An 18,046-nucleotide genomic window follows, 5' to 3' on the forward strand; every position below is an offset into this window, starting at 1 on the left:
CTAAAACACTAAAGCATGAACTAAAAGGTTGGAATCAACACTGAAATAGCCAAAAAAGTTTTCAAAAGCGTTTCAGTCACGAAAATAGTTCAAAATGATGAATATCCACATGTAATCCAAAAGTAGAAAGCTTTTATTCACAGAGTAAAAATGATGAGCACTTTCACGTATACAATATACGCTTCTTCAGATCTAACTTCTTGTCTCTAGTACTAGCATTTAAATACTCTTACCAATTAGATTAAATTGACTCTGACAATTTGAGTAGTCTAATTAATTCATTCATTCAATAAGTTATTTACATTTCAATTAAAGTGCTAGCTATCCAAACAGGTCTCTTTACAGAAGTTGTACTAGTGCCCATTCTAAACAAAGTTACATAAAACTTTATATGAAAATGTGACATATAAAATGACAAAACGTGTTAAAATAATTCTGTTATAAGATAAAGTGCTATATGCAGAAACTGTATACAAAGTATATATAAAAATGCATATATAATTCATGAATAATTGTATTTAAAATCACTCTTTATCATATAATATACAGTTTCATAGTTCATATATTCATCAATTATTATGTTTCCATATTTGCATATAGTTCTTAAATATATATTTCATAGTTAAAATGAGATATCCTGTAACTAATAATTCTAACTATAATTAAGAACATATTTTAAATATTCTCATCAAATTTGTATAAACCGCATCTGTATAGATGCATTGCTATATATTTTTATATAAAAACATTTTTTAAAACATTATATATATACAGATCTCTAACAAATTTCCTCTTATGATAAGTTTCCACTTCATACATATGCGACCATTCATATTGCTTTATTCAATAAAATTATTGTAGTTAAAGGGCAATATTATCTCCTACCTCCAAGCTTTAAGTATAGATTTGATGGATACATATTGGTTGATTCCTGGATATACATGGGCTCTAAGTTTAAATATCCATTCTAATTCTCTATTTTCTAGTGAATTTACATGATCTCCACCTCGAACATTAATGTCCATTATTTCAAGCACCCTAAATTTAAACTGATGATCTTTATAGTCTATAATATGTTTAGCTAAAGCAATCAAAGAATTTCTACATTTTATGTCGTATATATGGTTATATATTCTATTCTTTAGTTTTCTTTTCGTCAGTCCTACATAAAATACTGGGCAGGACTCACAGGTTGCTAAATATATTAAGCTTTCAGTTGCACATGTTGCTTCAAAATTAGGAATAAACGTATATTTCAACGTTGGATGTGTAAAATTCTGTTCAGTTGTAATGTGGGTACACGTTACATTTCTTACAAGGGAATGTACCTACCCTTAAATCTCTTCCCAGATCCACAGTGTCATTCTTTCTGGAGTTGGAACATAATAGTCTTTTCAAGTTTTTTGTTGTTTCTGTATGCAAACCTAGGGGAGCAGCCTACAACCTCAGTAGTCTTATTGTCTATGGTTAAAATTTTCCAATTATTTTGAATAATTTCACTAATCGCTTTGCTGTCATTACTATAAGTCATGACATATCTGAGTATATCAATTCCATCTTTAGTTGTCTCCATACTTTTTACTTTATAGTTCTTGCAAGTATATCTATTAAAGTTACCTTTCTCAACCAAGTTTACTTCCTTGTGTGAAGTGGATTCATATACTTCCTCCCCAATCTGTTTGACTAGCTTTTTGTTGTAACCTCTCTCATAGAAGAGTGTTTCCAAAGACTCCATTTCTTTCATTTTTACATTATGGTCTTTACATAATCTGTCTATCCTGATGAATTGACTTTTAATAATTCCATAGAAAACGTGTCTGGGGTGCATGCTGTCAAAATTTAACAGCGTGTTCCTCCAGCAGGATTTTCTATGAAGGCTGGAAATTAGAGTCCCTGCTTCAATACTTAAATTTACATCAAGGAAGCTTACTGTGTCATGTGAAGTTTCCATTGTGAATTTTAAAAAGTCAGTTGTGCTTTCAAGGTACTGTAGGAAGGTTGTAAATTCCTCTTCAGTGCCTCTCCATACAATAAGGACGTCGTCCACAAATCTTCTATATAATACAACTTTCTCAAAAGATGTATGCTTGAATAGAAACTCTTGCTCCCATTGAAAGACCACTAGGTTTGCATACGTATTGGCGCATGGGGTGCCCATCGCCACACCCCATTTCTGATGGTATACCATTTCGCCATATAAAAAAACATTATAAGACAATACTAGTTCTAAAAGTTGACAGATCAGTATCTGTTTGTCTCTACTGAATCCTCCTCTAAACTGAATGAGTTATCTAATGGCTTGTATGCCATGATCATTTGGAATGGATGTGAAAAGATTTCGCACATCCAGTGTTATTAACAAATGTTGTTCTCTAGATAAAGTTTCTTTTAATTGTTCAATGCTATCTAAAAGTTGGTATGTATCTTTAAGTATTGTAGGTATATCATCTACTAAAGGTCTCAACGTCTTCTCTAAAAAGTTGGAAATATTCTCAGTAACCCAAAATTCTCCTGAGACTATAGGTCTCATGGGGGGGGGGGTTCAATATTCTTGTGGATTTTAAGTAAACCCTTGATTATTGGGATCTTAGGATATTCATTATACAGGTAGTCATATAGCTCCTTATTTATCTGCCTACACATAAGCATATCATGAAGACTATCTGTTACTGTTTTATATATATCCACAAGTGTTTCTCTGGATATTACGGAATAAGTCTGTTCATCACTCAAGATTGATAACATAAGGGTGTCATATTCTTCTACATTGAATAGAACCAATCCTCCCCCTTGAACTAAAAGGTTGCATTGGAGGGGTGGTAGTAACAGGGTGATACTTAGACTGGAAGCGTCCAAGGGGCCCCCAACTTGACATTTGCTGGGGGCCCCCAAAATGCTAACACCGGCCCTGACAGTTACAATACTGCATGCACATTTCTGTTGTCTTCCAGTAGGGCAGACTGTGGATACATTTTAAACACAAGCACTTTACAAATACCTTTTCAACACAAACATCTGTACAAAGCAGTTTGATATACACATGACATACATTTCTAAAACATTTGTAACACCAGCATCTTGTATAAATTGTTTGATATTCACAAATGACATATAATTATTTACAAAAGTCCAGCTAGCTGTGCTGGCAGTACCTCCTTTTGTCACAGTACCAACTATTGTTAATCACCTTTTAATTTATAAAACATACAAGAAAGGGTACATTTACGCGGTGGTGGTGCTGCGGTAGCATTGTAGCCTCACAGTAAGACGCTGTCCGGTTCGATTCTCAGCTAGAATGTCTTCTGCGTGGAGACATGCGTGAATGGGCGTACCTTCGTTGAAGGTTGTGGGTCAGGCCTGGCAAGTCGGTACGTAAAAATCAACTGCCAATCATTAGCGGACCGGAGTTCCGCTGTGGCGACCCCTAACCGGGAAAAGCCGAAAGACACAAACAAGAAAGGGTACATTTAAAGGAATTTAACTTATATACAGTATATCTATCCCATCATGTGTGAAAGTGAGTTGCAGAAGTAAGGGCCACAAGGATCCTCATGGCTAATCCCTTTACGTTATTGCTTCAAACAAACGAACAAACAAAAAAAGTTGTTCTACAGTTCTGAGTCTAACTTACATAAACTACAATCTTACCATAAGAAACAAAAACAAATGTTTATAGGTTAAGTAGTATTCAGCCATCTCTACCTGTTTTAGCGAGGGAAAGGAAGGAGAGGAATCAAATACCATAAAGGAAGTACTGAATAGAAAAAGCAATTAAGACAAGAAGTGTTACTATTAGAAGACTATAGAGGGAATAGAGCAAGAAAAAGTTCTAAGAAAGATAGATATGATAAAAGCAATGTGCAGTAGTAGAACAGATCAGGATCTATCTTGCACTATCACAAATAACAAACTAAAATTTCAGCACAGGTGGAAAAACTTAGAAGTTACAGACATAAATATAAAGGAAAAGTACAAAGTAAGCAATTTATTGATGACCCAAAAAAGTTTTATAGAGAATTGGGAAACAAGGTAAAAGGAATTGAAAGACCGCCAGAAAAAGAGGAAATAGACACATTTTGGAGAAGTAGCTATGAAGATCCTGTGGAACATAACAAAGATGTTAAATGGATAGAAGAAGTAAAATAAAGAATAAGAAGTTTAAAGGTGCAGGATATGAAATGGGATGAAGTAACAACCAGAGAGATTGAAACTAAGTTAAGGAAAGCCTCTGGAAAACCTCAGGCCCAGATGCAGTACCTAACTTTTGGTTAAAAGTATTAACATCTTTGCATGAAGATTTAGCCATGAGTAAGAACTATTTATGTGCGCACCCCGAACAGACACCAACCTGGCTAACAACAGGCAAAACAATGCTCCTACTTAAGAGTGAACCTGCAAGCCACCCTAAAAATTATAGAACAATAAAAAGTTATGTACCTACCATAACATTCTATGTTAGTTGTCTTCATCTCACCTTCCTTCTTGCTGTTTGGGTTTGGAGCCGATCCCCGGCTCTGACTCGGCCATCTTCTATAGCTCGAGAGCTGTTTACTGGCTTGAGGCTACCCCTTATCCTAGCATGCCCAGCGTCAGCTACCCAGATCTCATTTGTGATAGCGCACACTAGACATAAGTAGAGTAACCAGTTCCTAAAAACTGGTTGTCCAATACACCTAAACAAGGAAAGAGTTATAAATTACCTGGCATGTGAAGTAATAAAAGATGCTCAGCCAGTGAAAACAAAAGGGAACTCCTTACAATCCTCTAGGAAGGGGGAAGGAGGGAGGGAAGCAAGAAGGAAGGCAAGATGAAGACAACTAACATGGAACGTTATGGTAGGTACATAACTTCTTTATGTTAAGTTGTCCATCTCGCCTTTGTTTTTGCTGTTTGGGACAGTGTCCCTAGCACCTAAAATCCCGGGTGGCTCATTGGAACAAACTCTTCAGAACAGTAGAACCAAAGGAAGCTCTGCTCCGGGAGACCATATCTACCTTGTAATGAGAGATAAAAGTGTGGGGGTTTGCCCAAGTGGCAGCTGCACAGATTGAGTCTATGGGCAACCTAGACTGAAAAGCTACAGAGGTGGCTATTGCTCTAGTGGAATAACCTTTTGGTTTAGCTGGAAGCTCTTTATTTCGTAACTGATAAATAAAGGCAATAGTATCAGTTAACCATTTGGATAAGGTCTCTTTAGAAACTGGAAGGCCTTGTTTGTTGAAAGCATAAGAAAGAAATAACTGGTCTGACTTTCTTAGTTCTATGGAGGTAAAAACGTAATTGTCTGTGTACATCCAATTGGTGGAGCTTGTATTCTGCCTTGTTGCTGTGATTATGAAGAAAACTGGGAGTTCTATGGATTGATTTAAATTGTTCTCTGAGCAGACTTTAGGAATAAATGATGGACTGGTACTCAGTGAAACTCTGTCCTTGTGAAACACCAGGCAAGGAGGATGAACACATAGTGCTTGAAGTTCTGAGACACGTCTAGCTGAAGTGATAGCAACCAGAAAAAGAGTCTTCCAAGAAAGAAACTTTAAAGAGCATGATGCTGCCAGTTCAAAGGGAGGCAAAATTAAGGAGGCTAAAACTAAATTGAGATCCCAAGGAGGGGGGAGGATCTCTAACTGGGGGTCTAAGAAGAGATGTTCCTTTCATAAAAGCCTTGCAGAGCTTATGAGATATTATACTAGAATTAAACATACCGATATGAAAATTTGAAATGGCAGCTAGTTGTACTCTACTGGTAGTGGAAGCCGCACCAGACTGAAAACGCTGTGCTAGAAATTCAAGAATTTCATGGACTTGGGCTGAGAAAGGATCCAAATTTCTAGATTCTGCCCAGTAAGAAAAACGTTTCCATTTACTAGCATACGTTTTCCTCGCAGTAGATTTATGTGAGGAAACAATAATATCACGGACTGTTGGGGAGATGCTGGAAAGCCTGGCTAAGGTTGGAAGTGGAGTAACCAAACTGTGAGCTGGAGAGTTTGAAGGGATTGGTGCAACCCGCCTGATTGGTGAATCAGAAGATCTGGAACTGGGTCCAGAATCCACGGTTGATCCTGAAGTTGGAGGTGTAGGAATGGGAACCATATTTGTCGAGGCCAATATGGGGCAATGAGGATCATTTTGCAACCCAACGAGTTTGCTTTCTGTATGAGTCTTAGAATGAGGGGAAAAGGGGGAAAAGAGTAAAGGAGTCCCTGAGGCCAATCGTGGACTACAGCATCTCTGGGTATATGACCTAGAAGAGGAAGTAGGGAGAAGTAGCTGCTGCATTTGTTGTTGAGAGGAGTAGCAAATAGGTCGCAGCAAGGCTGTCCCCATTTGTGGAAGATAAGATCCACAAATTCCTGATTCAGAGACCACTCGTGAGGCATGAGGATAGCTCTGCTGAGCCTGTCCACTATAATGTTGGATTTCCCAGGGATGTGCATTGCTATCAGAAAGCGTTGGGAGGAAATCGCCCATTGCCACAGTCTGAGTGCTTCTCGACACAAGGGGTATGACCTGGTCCCATCCTGTTTGTTGATGTACCACACCACTGACATGTTGTCCGTTTGGATTGCAATGGTCCCGGAAGGAAGAGAGTCTTGAAGGGCTTGCAACGCTAGGAGAACCGCTCTCATTTCTAGGACATTGATATGCAGATGGTACTTGTGGTTTTCCAAGTGCCTTGGACTGTCCTGCCTAGATAATGCCCCCCCCACCCCACCCTATCAGGGAGGCGTTCGCGGTCACTGTGGCTAACTGAGGGGGTTGTATGAAAGGTCTGCCCTGAATTACTAGTGGGGAGACCATCCACCAAGAAAGGTGCCCTTTGCATGTTTCTGTGATCAGGATCATGTGAGACATGGGTAGTTCCTGGAAAGACCACTGCGTGAAAAGAAGCCACTGAAGGATTCTCATGTGAAAACGCACTAATGGGACAAGAAGAATGGCAACTGCCATGGAGCCTAGAGCTTGGAGGACATGTCTGATTTGAACCCATTTGCTCTGCATTAGAATTAACACTTGTTGACGAATATTGGAAACTCTTTCCTGTGGTAATCTTGCAAACATTTATTTTATGTTTAATTCTGCTCCTATGTATGTGATAGACTGACAGGGCAACAAGGCAGATTTTTCGAAATTTACTGTAATGCCTAGTTGAGTGCATGATGTGATTGTATAATCCCGTGCCTCTAAGAGTACACGCCTGGTGGTAGCAGTCAGGAGCCAGTCGTCTAGATAGGGAAACACCTGGAATCCTTGATGCCTCAGGTGAGCTGTGACTACTGTCATACACTTGGTGAACACCCTGGGGGCTGAGGTGAGACCAAAGGGCAGAGCTCTGAACTGGTAATGACTGGCCTCTACCTGGAAGCGAAGAAATCTCCTGGAGTGTCTGTCCATCTTGATGTGGTAGTACGAGTCCTGAAGATCTATCGAGCACATCCAATTGTCCTGACCCAGAAAAGGGAAAATGGACTGCAGTGTCACCATCCAGAACTTTTCTTTTTGTACAGATTTGTTCAATCTGCTGAGATCCAGTATTGGTCTCCAGTCCCCTGTCTTTTTTGGTACCAAAAAGAATCTTGAGTAAGTTCCGGATCCTAGTTGGTCTGCGGGGACTTCTTGAATGGCTCTTTTTTCTAGCAGTCTTGAAACTTCTGTGACTGCTTGATCCCTTAGACTGGATGGGACATCTGGGATGGGCTTTTCTGAATCTATGGGGGATTGATGGAAGGGAATTTTGTAACCTCCGGATATGATGGATAGTACCCATCTGTCTCTTGTTATATTTTGCCAGGCTTTTGGGTACAGCAAAAGTCTTCCCCCGACTGCCTCCAGAGGTGAGCAGTCGGGCAACCTTTCAGGGATGCTGGAAGGGTTTAGCAGAGAAGGTTTCTCTGTCACCCTGGTTTTGCGGACCCCCTCTGCCATGAGGGCGGTGTCTGTTATTGTTGTTTCTCCCTCTGCCTCTGGGGGAAAAATCACCACGTGTGTCAGGCAAGGGTCCCTGGGATTTTCGGAACCACATCTTTCCGCTCTTCTGACCCTTGGGATAAGGTCTGGAAGGAGTGGAAAAACGAACTTCCACAGCAGAGAGAGTCTTGCCTTCCTCCTCAAACCTGGTCAATTTGTCTTTCACCTGAGGCCCAAAGAGAAAGAAGCCATCAAAGGGAGTATTGGTGAAGGACGCACGAAAGGGTTCCGCAAACTGACACAGCCGCATCCAAGCATGTCTCCTGAGAGCCACACCTGTCCCTGCGGCTCTGCTTGCTCCATCGGCTGCATAGGAAATCAGCCTAATGGAGGAGTTGACTATGGAATTAAAAGTCGCAAGCTGAGAAGCTACTTTGGCTGGTGCTCCCTCAGCTGTAGGATCTTGAAGGGTATCTCACTGCTCTTTCATGAGATCCCTCTGAAGATGTGTAAAATGGCATATATAATTCAGGGACCTCATTGAAAAGGTCGCTGAAGCAAACATTCGCTTTCCATATCTGTCCATCGTCCGAAGCACTTTGTTCGGAGGATGAACAGATGAAGAGGTTTCTGCTAACTTTTTCTTGGTGGCTGCTGCTACCACCATGGCATCAATGGGCACACCTTTGGAGAGGAATTGCTTGTCCTGGGGGGCTGTAATAAATTTGTTTGGTCTCCTCGGAGTAGTTTCCACAGAATCTGGAGCTGACCAAGCCTATCGAGCCACTACAGACATGAGTGGATCGAACGGAGGAGACACCCAGGAGGTGGAAGGTCGGGAACCGAATGCGTCCAGGTATACAGACTCGCCCTTGGTAGGGGCTAGGGAAGTCCAGTCTCTCCTCTGTCTAAGCATTTCAAGAATGTCCGAAAAGGAAACATCTTCAGAGGGAGACCTTGGGGAACCTCCTGATTCATCTATGTCTGTATCTGAAGTGACAGACTTAAGGGAGTCTATGTGCTTCCTCTTGCACTTCTTCTTCCGGGAAGGCTCCTCCGAGTGATCAGGGGAGGCTTCGGAAGAAGAGGGATCACCCAATGGGGTGTCCTGGGGCATAGGTTCCCTACTCTTTGGGTCTGGAGGAGGAGTAGAGGTTGGAACAGACACCACGGGGGGGAGGAGCCAATGGAGCTGGCAGTAGAGCTGCTTCAGGGGACAGCACACTCTGCATGACCTCGAAGGCGTCCCAACCTCTAGGCAGAGAAAGCTCCAGCTCCAAAGAAACAGGAGTCTTTCTCCATGTTGAGGGTGACAGCTCCGAGGCTGATGTTGGAGCCGAGCTCACCTGCGCCGAAGCTCCGAGGGGGAGAACGGGGTCGGACAATGGTCCGATGCCACTCCCCCCTCAGAGCCGACGAGAGAGCCTCTTTGCCCAGATCCCTCGATAAAAGGTACAATCAAGGTAATCGGAGCCAATATCGGAACCGAAGGAGAGATGATGAGATCGGCGCCGATGGTTCTACTACCTGCGGATCCATGGTCTCCGGCTCTGAGCTAAATGTAGTCAGAGGAGAACAGAGGTGGTTGGAGCTGATACCTGTTGAGGTGGGCTGGACAGAATTTTTGCCAGTGCCTTTGACTTAAGCAACCTACTTACTACTCTCTCCACATCACGAACCGATAATCTAGAGGATCGAGAGGAGTGGGAAGAATGATGGCTACGTTCACTCTGTAATAAAGTTGACTGAGGTGCCGAATGACCTCAGTCTCTTATGGCTCCGAGAAGGCTCCGAAATAGCAGATAGAGCCGACAGAGGAGTTGTCTTGTCAGTGCCAGTCGGCACCGACATACTTGGTTGGTCAAGTAAAGGAGTCGGCTCCGAATAGGAAGCCGACGGCTTGACAGACTTAGGGGATTTCGCTGGCTGAGTACTTTTAGCCGAAGAATCCTGAGGCTTCAATAATCCTCGAAGGATTAATTTGTTTTTGTGCTCCTGCAGGACCCTTGGACTAAAAGTGTGACATATAAAACAGGAGTCCTGCAGGTGAACAGCGCCCAAACAATATACACAACTAGTGTGCCCATCTGTCAGAGACATTTTCTGACAGCACGAGTCACACTTTTTGAAGCCAGATACCTTGGTATCTTTAGACATTATAGTAACAACAACCACAACAACAATAATAATAAGCCATACTACAAAAAAACAAGAAACAAATAGACTTTTTTTTTTTTTTTCCAGTTAAGGAACAGAAGGAAAGCCTCTAATTTAAATGGCTATCCTTGGGGGGGGGGTACTCTCTAATTTAAACGAGTTCAAGGGTACAGAAGGCCTGCGAGTTATGCAGCGACGGCCAACAAAGCTAAAATACACAAAAAAGTGATAAGGGATAAAGGAATATTATGTAGACAAAAAAATAGACAAATACTTGACAAACTTTCAAGAATAACAACAATATATTAATAGAAAAAAACTATACTAAGCCTGAGCCAGTAAGGAAGCAACCTCGCAGCTGAAGCGGCAAACGAGATCTGGGTAGCTGACGCTGGGCATGCTGGGATAAGGGGTAGCCTTGAGCCAGTAAACAGCTCTCAAGCTATAGAAGATGGCCAAGTTGGAGCCGAGAATCGGCTCTGAACACAAACAGCAAGAACGAAGGCGAGATGGACAACTTAACATCTTCCCTTCCGACGACGTATAAACTATACACGGGAATTGATGCTGACAGAGTTTATAGTCATTTTGAAGAAAACTCAATTATAGCAGTAGAACAAAAGGGCAATAAAAAAGTTATATGGAACAAAGGAGCATTTGTTATTAAATAAAGTCATACTGGAGAACTGTAAAAAGGGGAAGAATTTACGTATGGCATGGATTGACTATAAAAAAGCATTTGATAATATCCAACATTCACGGATAAAAGAGTGTTTAAAAATGTATAAGATACACCCTACACTGATTGACTACATTACAGTGACCATGAAACAGTGGCAGACCACTTCACAATTAAGCCATGATAAAGGACAGATTATTCTCCAAGGGATAAAAATTCAACGAGGGATATTCCAGGGTGACTGTCACCATTGCTATTCTGCCTTGCCATTAACCCATTAAGTTGTTTACTTAACAGCTTAGGCCATGGCTACAATTTGGCTTCTAGAAAATAAAGTGTAAAGACTTCTCATCTTCTCTTTGTTGATGATTTAAAACTGTATAGCTCATCATATGAGGAAATGAAAGCACAGCTACAGGTTATCAAAACTTTTTCAGATAATATGAGAATGTCATTTGGTATTGATAAGTGTTGAAAGTAATCGTGTCTGCTATCTTGTTACAGGCAAGCAACTCACAGGAAGAAGGCTATCAGTCTTGATAAGAGTTACACTCATTAAATAATATTTATTGTCCAGTAGTTTACAAAGGAACAGCAGTTATGAAGACTAGTCCATAATTTCCTGAAATGAGCTAACCATAGAATAAGTTCTGTAGCCACAACCTACAGTACTCGCTATTCACAACACAAAGTAGGAAACAGGGCTGCATACACAGTAGAGATATTGATGGCATCTGGAAAGGGGGGCCGGAGGGCTGTAGTAATGCTAGCTCTGACATCCAGTGCTGGTCATTATTGTTTAGCAATCACCTCTTTCCTTTTTCTTTATCAAGTCTAGGAGCCAGTACAGTCCCTTATCTGTGAGAAATCCACTACAACTGAACAAACACAGAGTAATCACTTGAGTATGATCAGACAAGCAGTGTGAAAACAAAGATAAACCGGTGGAAAAAGTACAGTTTTGTACCTACCATAAATGTAGATGTCCGATAGGAATGCATCTGCAGTCCTTACAAATGGGTTGTCCTGTCGTCAGGCAGCCCTTCGGTCGGCCGGATTCCAAAGTCTGGGTCTGGCCTCGGCTGGTGTCGCACTTCACCCGACGTCATAGCTGCAGTTATTCGGGTATAAAGGCATCAGCCGACGCCATTTTCCTCAGTGTTTCTTGCCCCAGATGCCAGGTGCCCTCTAGGAAGGCTAAATTTGGATAAATGCCAATGATTCCAAATAGTAGAGAGCAAACACAAAAAATAAGCATGTATGTACATATATACAAACAAATACACCATAATAGATTCCCCCAGCTAGCTATAAGATGGGCAAATACCCTAGGAGTACCACAGAGGGAAAGGGGTGGGTAATCCTGACTGCAGATGCATTCCTATCGGACATCTACATTTATGGTAGGTACAAAACTGTACTATGTCCTTCAAGGATGCATCTGCAGTCCTTACAAATGGGTAGAATACCATAGCCAAACTGGGGGAGGAGGAAGAATAAAGTTATGGTGTAGTTAAGATCCCTTGCAAAACAGCAGTGGCAAAACCTGCTCGGGATCTAGAGTATAAAGGTAAATTATAATGCTTGGCAAATGTATGCACGGAGCTCCAAGTAGCAGCCTCTAAAATGTCCTTGGTAGCCACTCCTCATAGGAAAGCTGTGGTAGTGGCTGTAGCCCTTGTAGGTGAGGCCTGATGTTTTCTGGAGTTTTCTTTCCTGGTAGGAGTAACAAAATCTAATGCAATTTCCTATCCACTTGGAGATTGTCTGTTTTGAAATTGCTTTTCCTTCCATTCCTGTTGCATATGCTACCAGTAGCTGGTCAGTTTTTCTATTGCCCTTGGTCCTGTCCAGGTAGTAGCATAATTGTCTATGTACATCCAAGGTATGCAACAGTCTTTCTCCCCTGTTCTGTGGGTTGGGGAAGAATGTAGGTAGTTGGATAGCCTGATTTAAAGATACTCTGGAGACCACCTTAGGCATAAAAGTAGGATTTGTTCTCATGGACACTCTATCTTGATGGAAGATCAGGAAGGGTTGTACTGCCATTAATGCCTGTAGCTCAGATACCCTTCTTGCTGAAGTGATTGCCAGCAGGAAAGCAGTTTTCCATGATAAGTATTGTAATTCTGCTGTTGCTGCTGGTTCGAAAGGAGGAAGTGTCAATTTTTCTAGCACAAAGTTCAAGCCCCATGCTGGCAATGGTGGCTTCCTAGGAGGTTTTACATTTTTAATTCCTCTGAGAAACTGCCTGAGCAGAGGATGTGAGAAGACTGGAGGATCCAAGCCGTATTCTGCTGAAATAGCTGATGCATGAATCTTAATGGAAGAATAGGACAGGCCTTTGTGGAAGAGCTCTGCCAAGTATTCCAGGATGTTGGCTATGATTACCAGTGACACATCTTCTCCTTTTGCAGTACTCCAAATGAGATATCTTTTCCATTTTGCTGAATAGTTTTTCCTTGTTGAGGGTCTGCGAGCCTCCAGGATAATGTCTTTAACCCTTTGGGATGAATTTTGGTTAATTGGTCTTATGCAATGTTCCAGGCAGTGAGCTGCAGAGTTTTCAGGTTTGGATGCAGGATGTTGTAGTTGTTCTGTGTTAACAGCAAGGGAACCAGGGGTAGTGGCCATATTTGTTCCCGAGACATGCTCCTCAGTAATGGGTACCAATGTTGTCTTGGCCAGTCTGGAGCTATCAGAATGATCCTTGGACGGTCCTCTTTGATCTTCAATAGCACCTTGTGCATCAAAGGAAGTGGTGGGAATGCATATGCTGTCAGGTTTTTCCAACTGAAAGATAGGGAGTCCACCTTCCAAGCAAGTGGGTGGTACGTCCTTGTGCAGAATTTCTTTAGCGGGTGATTGCGTGGGGATGCAAATAAGTCTATTTCTGGGAGTCCCCATTTTCTTGTAATGGTTTTGAAGATGTCCGGATGCAGCATCCATTCGTGGGCATCTGTGGTAGTCCTGCTTAATATGTCTGCTAGAATGTTTTCTTTTCCTGGTACAAAAATGCTTGTAACTGAATGTTGTAGCTCAGGGCCACATTCCAGAGGTCCAGTGCCATCCGGCATAGAGGGTACGAATGTGTGCCTCCCTGTTTGTTGATGTACCACATAACTGTGGTGTTGTCTGTCCTTATCATCAGTTGACCTTGTCGGAGAAATGGTCTGAATGTCTGAATTGCCAGTTTTACTGCCAGCATTTCCTTTAGATTTATGTGTAGGTGCAGCTGGTCTTGAGTCCATAAACCTTGTATGCACTTGTCCAGCATGTGGGCCCCCCAACCGAGGTCTGAGGCGTCCGTCGTGATGGTTTGGCTTGGTTGAGTGCTGTGGAAGGGCAATCCTGTGTTTGACTGACAGGCCTGAGCCCACCATAGGAATTCTTGCTTCAGGCATGGAATTATTGGAATTTGGGTTTCTAGGCTGTGCTTGTGTTGAGACCATAAATTCCTTAGGTACCACTGTAACTTTCTCATATGCAGCCTGGCATGTGGAACCAATATTATGCAGGATGCCATGAAGCCCAAGGCTTGCAGGACTTTTCTTGCTGTTAGATGGTTCTGCTTTGTTAATGCCAAGAAGTAGAGAGGTAGTTGCTCCTGTTTTTCTACTGTTAGGAATGCCATTTGTTTTGATGTGTCCAGCTCTGCACCCAAAAAGGTTATTCTTTGGGATGGTATCAGTCTTGACTTTTTTATATTGACTGTATATCCCAGAGCTTGTAGTAGGTAAATGACCCTTTTTAAGTCTTCTGCTAGCTTGTTTTTGTTGTCCGCTTGTATCAGGCAGTCGTCCAGGTAAGGGTAGATTTGGATTCCCTGAAGCCTGCAATGAGCAATTACTGATGCCAGGCATTTCGTGAACACTCTGGGCGCAGTAGATAAGCCAAAGGGCAATGCTGAGAATTGATAATGCTCTGATCCTGCAAGAAATCTGAGGTATCTTCTGCAATTTGGTCGTATGGGGACGTGCAGGTATGCCTCCTTGAGATCTAGAGTTACCAGCCAAGACTCCTTGCCCAGCATGGGAAGAAGTTGCTGTAGAGTCAGCATTTTGAATTTTGGAACAATGAGGAATGTGTTTAAAGCGGACAGGTCGAGAATAGGTCTCCATTTGCTCTCTTTTCTTGGTACCAGGAAGAGTCTGGAGTAAAATCCCTTTCCTTGCTCCATGGATGGTACCTTTTCCACAGCTCTCATCCTTAATAATTGAGATATTTGTTTTAGAGCTTCTGCCTTTTGATTTGGAGGTAGGTTTGGCATTCCTCTCTTCCCTGGTAGAGTATGGAAGTGAAACCTGTAACCTTGGTCTATTGTCTGCAAAATCCACTTGTCTCTTGTGATGTAATGCCAGTTTGTTGAAAATAAGGCTAGCTTCCCGCCTAAGGGTGCTTCTAGTTGTTCCCTGGTAGGCGGTGCCAGAGCCAAGTCACTGTGATTGTCCTGTAGTTATGGTGGTGGCTGTGTCTGTGGCTGTACCTCGCTGGTTGTTACCCTGCCACTGGCGTCCCCTGTAGGCACCCCTGGATTGGCTTCTGCCTCTTGAACGCCTATTCCTGCCTCTCTGAGCTCTGGAGGAGTCTGGAAAGGACCAATTCTTGGAGGGCCAATTCCTGCTAAACCTTGGAGGTTGGACCTGTAAGAAATCTTTCACTGTTTGGACAGATTTTGCCTTCTCTTCCATCTTCTTCAGCACCTGTTGTGCAGGAGAGCCAAACAAATTGATCTTATCCATGGGAGCATCTAATAGTTTGGACTTGACATGGTCTGGTAAGGCCTGCTCTTTTAACCATGCATGCCTTCTGATAACTGTGCCAGTCATGGCTGATCTAAAGGAAGCCTCCAGTGCATCATAGCCGCATTTTAAAGAATGGTTACTGACTTGCTGAATGTTATGTACCATTTCCTGAACAGATTTTTTGTCTAATGGTTCATCCGAGGACAGCTTTTTGGTTAACTGGTCTAGCATAAATTCTTGATACTGGATCATGTGAAATTGACAGTTCAAGGCCCTAGCTGAAAGAGTAGCAGAAGTGTAAACTTTTTTACCCCATCTCTAAGGATCTGGATTCCCTTTCAGAGGGGAGGGGGTTTTTAGCAGAGGTAGCTGCTACAGCCTTAGGTCCTTGGGAGATAGTCTCGGGATCTGCAAAAGGAGCCTTATACAAATGGTAATGCGTGTCCGGGACCCTGTAGTATCTATCGGGCTTAGCAGGGGCCGGAGGTAGAGAATCAGGAACAGTACAAGCATCATTAAATGCATCATCTACAACAGAAAGAACTGGAGGTATGGCTAAAGGCCTATGTTGTGGTAAATGCAGAAAGGTTCTAAGCCTTCTTCTGGAGTCTGAAAAATCCTGGCCCTGCCACTGAAATTGTTCCCTCATAGCATGCAAGGTTTCCCCAAAGGAAAATTCCTCAGGCGGAGAGGCAGAAGGGATGGACTCTTCAGCATCAGAGTCTTCATAAGGGGAGAAAGGAGCCTCTGGAGGGTCTGTATCATCTGAATCATCAGAGGAATCATCTGTAGAAACTGGCTCAGGGGGCTCTGCTCTAGGCCTCTTCTCTGGAAGTGGGTGAGAGGCCCTGTCTGGTTGAGGTTGGGATCCCCGGATTAAAGAAATGAGATCCTCTGCTAAACTAAGCATTTGTGAACTAGAGCTAGGCCTGTGAGAGGGGGTCTTAGCAGGCACAGATTTAGTAGCTTTAGCTGCTTTAGCCCTGGCAAAGGCCTTAATGGACATGGCTGCAGGTGGCCTAGCAGCTCCACGTGCAGGGGTTGAAATATCCAAGGGAATAGTGTCAGATAAATCCTGAGAAACTGCAACAGCAGGTGGGATTTCAGAAGCCGATTCCACCAGGTTGGAAGAGGCCTCGGTAGAAGGTAAGTTTTCGGCTGAAGGAAGAACCGCTTGCTCGGTTTCAGCCGAAACCGAGACACTCACGGTTGGCTTAACCGCGGTTTCGGCCGAAACCGCGGACCGCGAGTGTCGGTCCTTTTCCTGCGCTTTTAGACATTTGCGTAGTCGGAGGATCCGACGGCATAATATAAGCAAAATCGGAGCCGAAAAACTCCTCAGCAAATTCCGACCGACGTCTAAGCGTCCGCCGGTTAAAAGAAGCACAGGCTAGACAAGCTGCTACGTCGTGGTCTGGGCCTAAACAAGGTAAGCAGTAAGAGTGGAAATCTTTATGAGGTATTTGTTTCCCACAAGTTAAACAGTTATTCACTTTTTCTGACATCGGCTGAGGCAAGAAAGAGTCCCCAACGGGGTACTTAGCTTTTTAGAAGTCTTCGTAGTAGTATTCGGTAGTAGTAATCTCTGGTTCTGACCGACCGGCACTTGCGAACAGCTTCTGCTTCGGGCGCCACGCGGCAAGAAAGACACTGAGGAAAATGGCGTCGGCTGATGCCTTTATACCCGAATAACTGCAGCTATGACGTCGGGTGAAGTGCGACACCAGCCGAGGCCAGACCCAGACTTTGGAATCCGGCCGACCGAAGGGCTGCCTGACGACAGGACAACCCATTTGTAAGGACTGCAGATGCATCCTTGAAGGACATCAGTCAATTACTGAAAAACAGTGTCATGCTTAGGCCTCATTTTCTTCTCCCAAGCTACTATATTCTCTGATAAGAATCTCTGTAAAAACAAATGTTATGGAATACCGTACCTGCCAGTCACCCTCCCCCCCTGCACACCAATATGCTTATTCACTTGTTCTCATGCTTTAAAATGTTACATGGTAGAACTTACAAATGCTCGCTGTGATGTTTGTCTAGCTACCTAACATAAACATGAACACTGCATCTAGTAAAGAATGTGAGAAAGTAGCTTGAATCTTGCCCAGTCTTTGTGAAGTGTAGGGAACATGTCTAAATAAATAAAGCCTGTGCTACCTTTATACCATGTAGACAAGGAAAAGTACAGTTTTGTACCTACCATAAATGTAGATGTCCGATAGATATGCAACTGCAGTCATAACATATGGGTTGTCCTGCCTCAGGCAGCCCTCGGTCGGCCGGATTCCAAAGTCTGGGTCCGACGTCGGCTGATGTCGCATTTCTCTCAGACGTCAGAGCGGCTGGAGTATATAAGCATCAGCCGACGCCATCTTCTTCAGTGTTTCTTGCCCCAGATGCCAGGTGCCCCCCAATGAAGGCTGTAATCAAATTGGAAGACAAAAATAGGTTTCCAGACAATAAATAAGCAATAAACAGATACACCATAACAGATATCCCCAGCTAAGGATAATAGGGATAGGAGTGGACCCAAGGCATAGAGGGGAAG

At 42.9% G+C, this 18,046-nt stretch overlaps 1 protein-coding gene across 2 annotated transcripts in view; it reads right to left on the minus strand.

Annotated features, from left to right (window-relative positions):
- The window catches only part of NFATC1 (nuclear factor of activated T cells 1), a 1,564,586-nt gene that overhangs the window by 621,009 nt on the left and 925,531 nt on the right, over positions 1-18,046 (minus strand). The window lies entirely within an intron of this gene.

Source organism: Protopterus annectens, chromosome 3.part1 (assembly GCF_019279795.1).
Source record: "Protopterus annectens isolate FY-2018-M chromosome 3.part1, PAN1.0, whole genome shotgun sequence".
Classification (NCBI taxonomy): Eukaryota; Metazoa; Chordata; order Ceratodontiformes; family Protopteridae; genus Protopterus; species Protopterus annectens.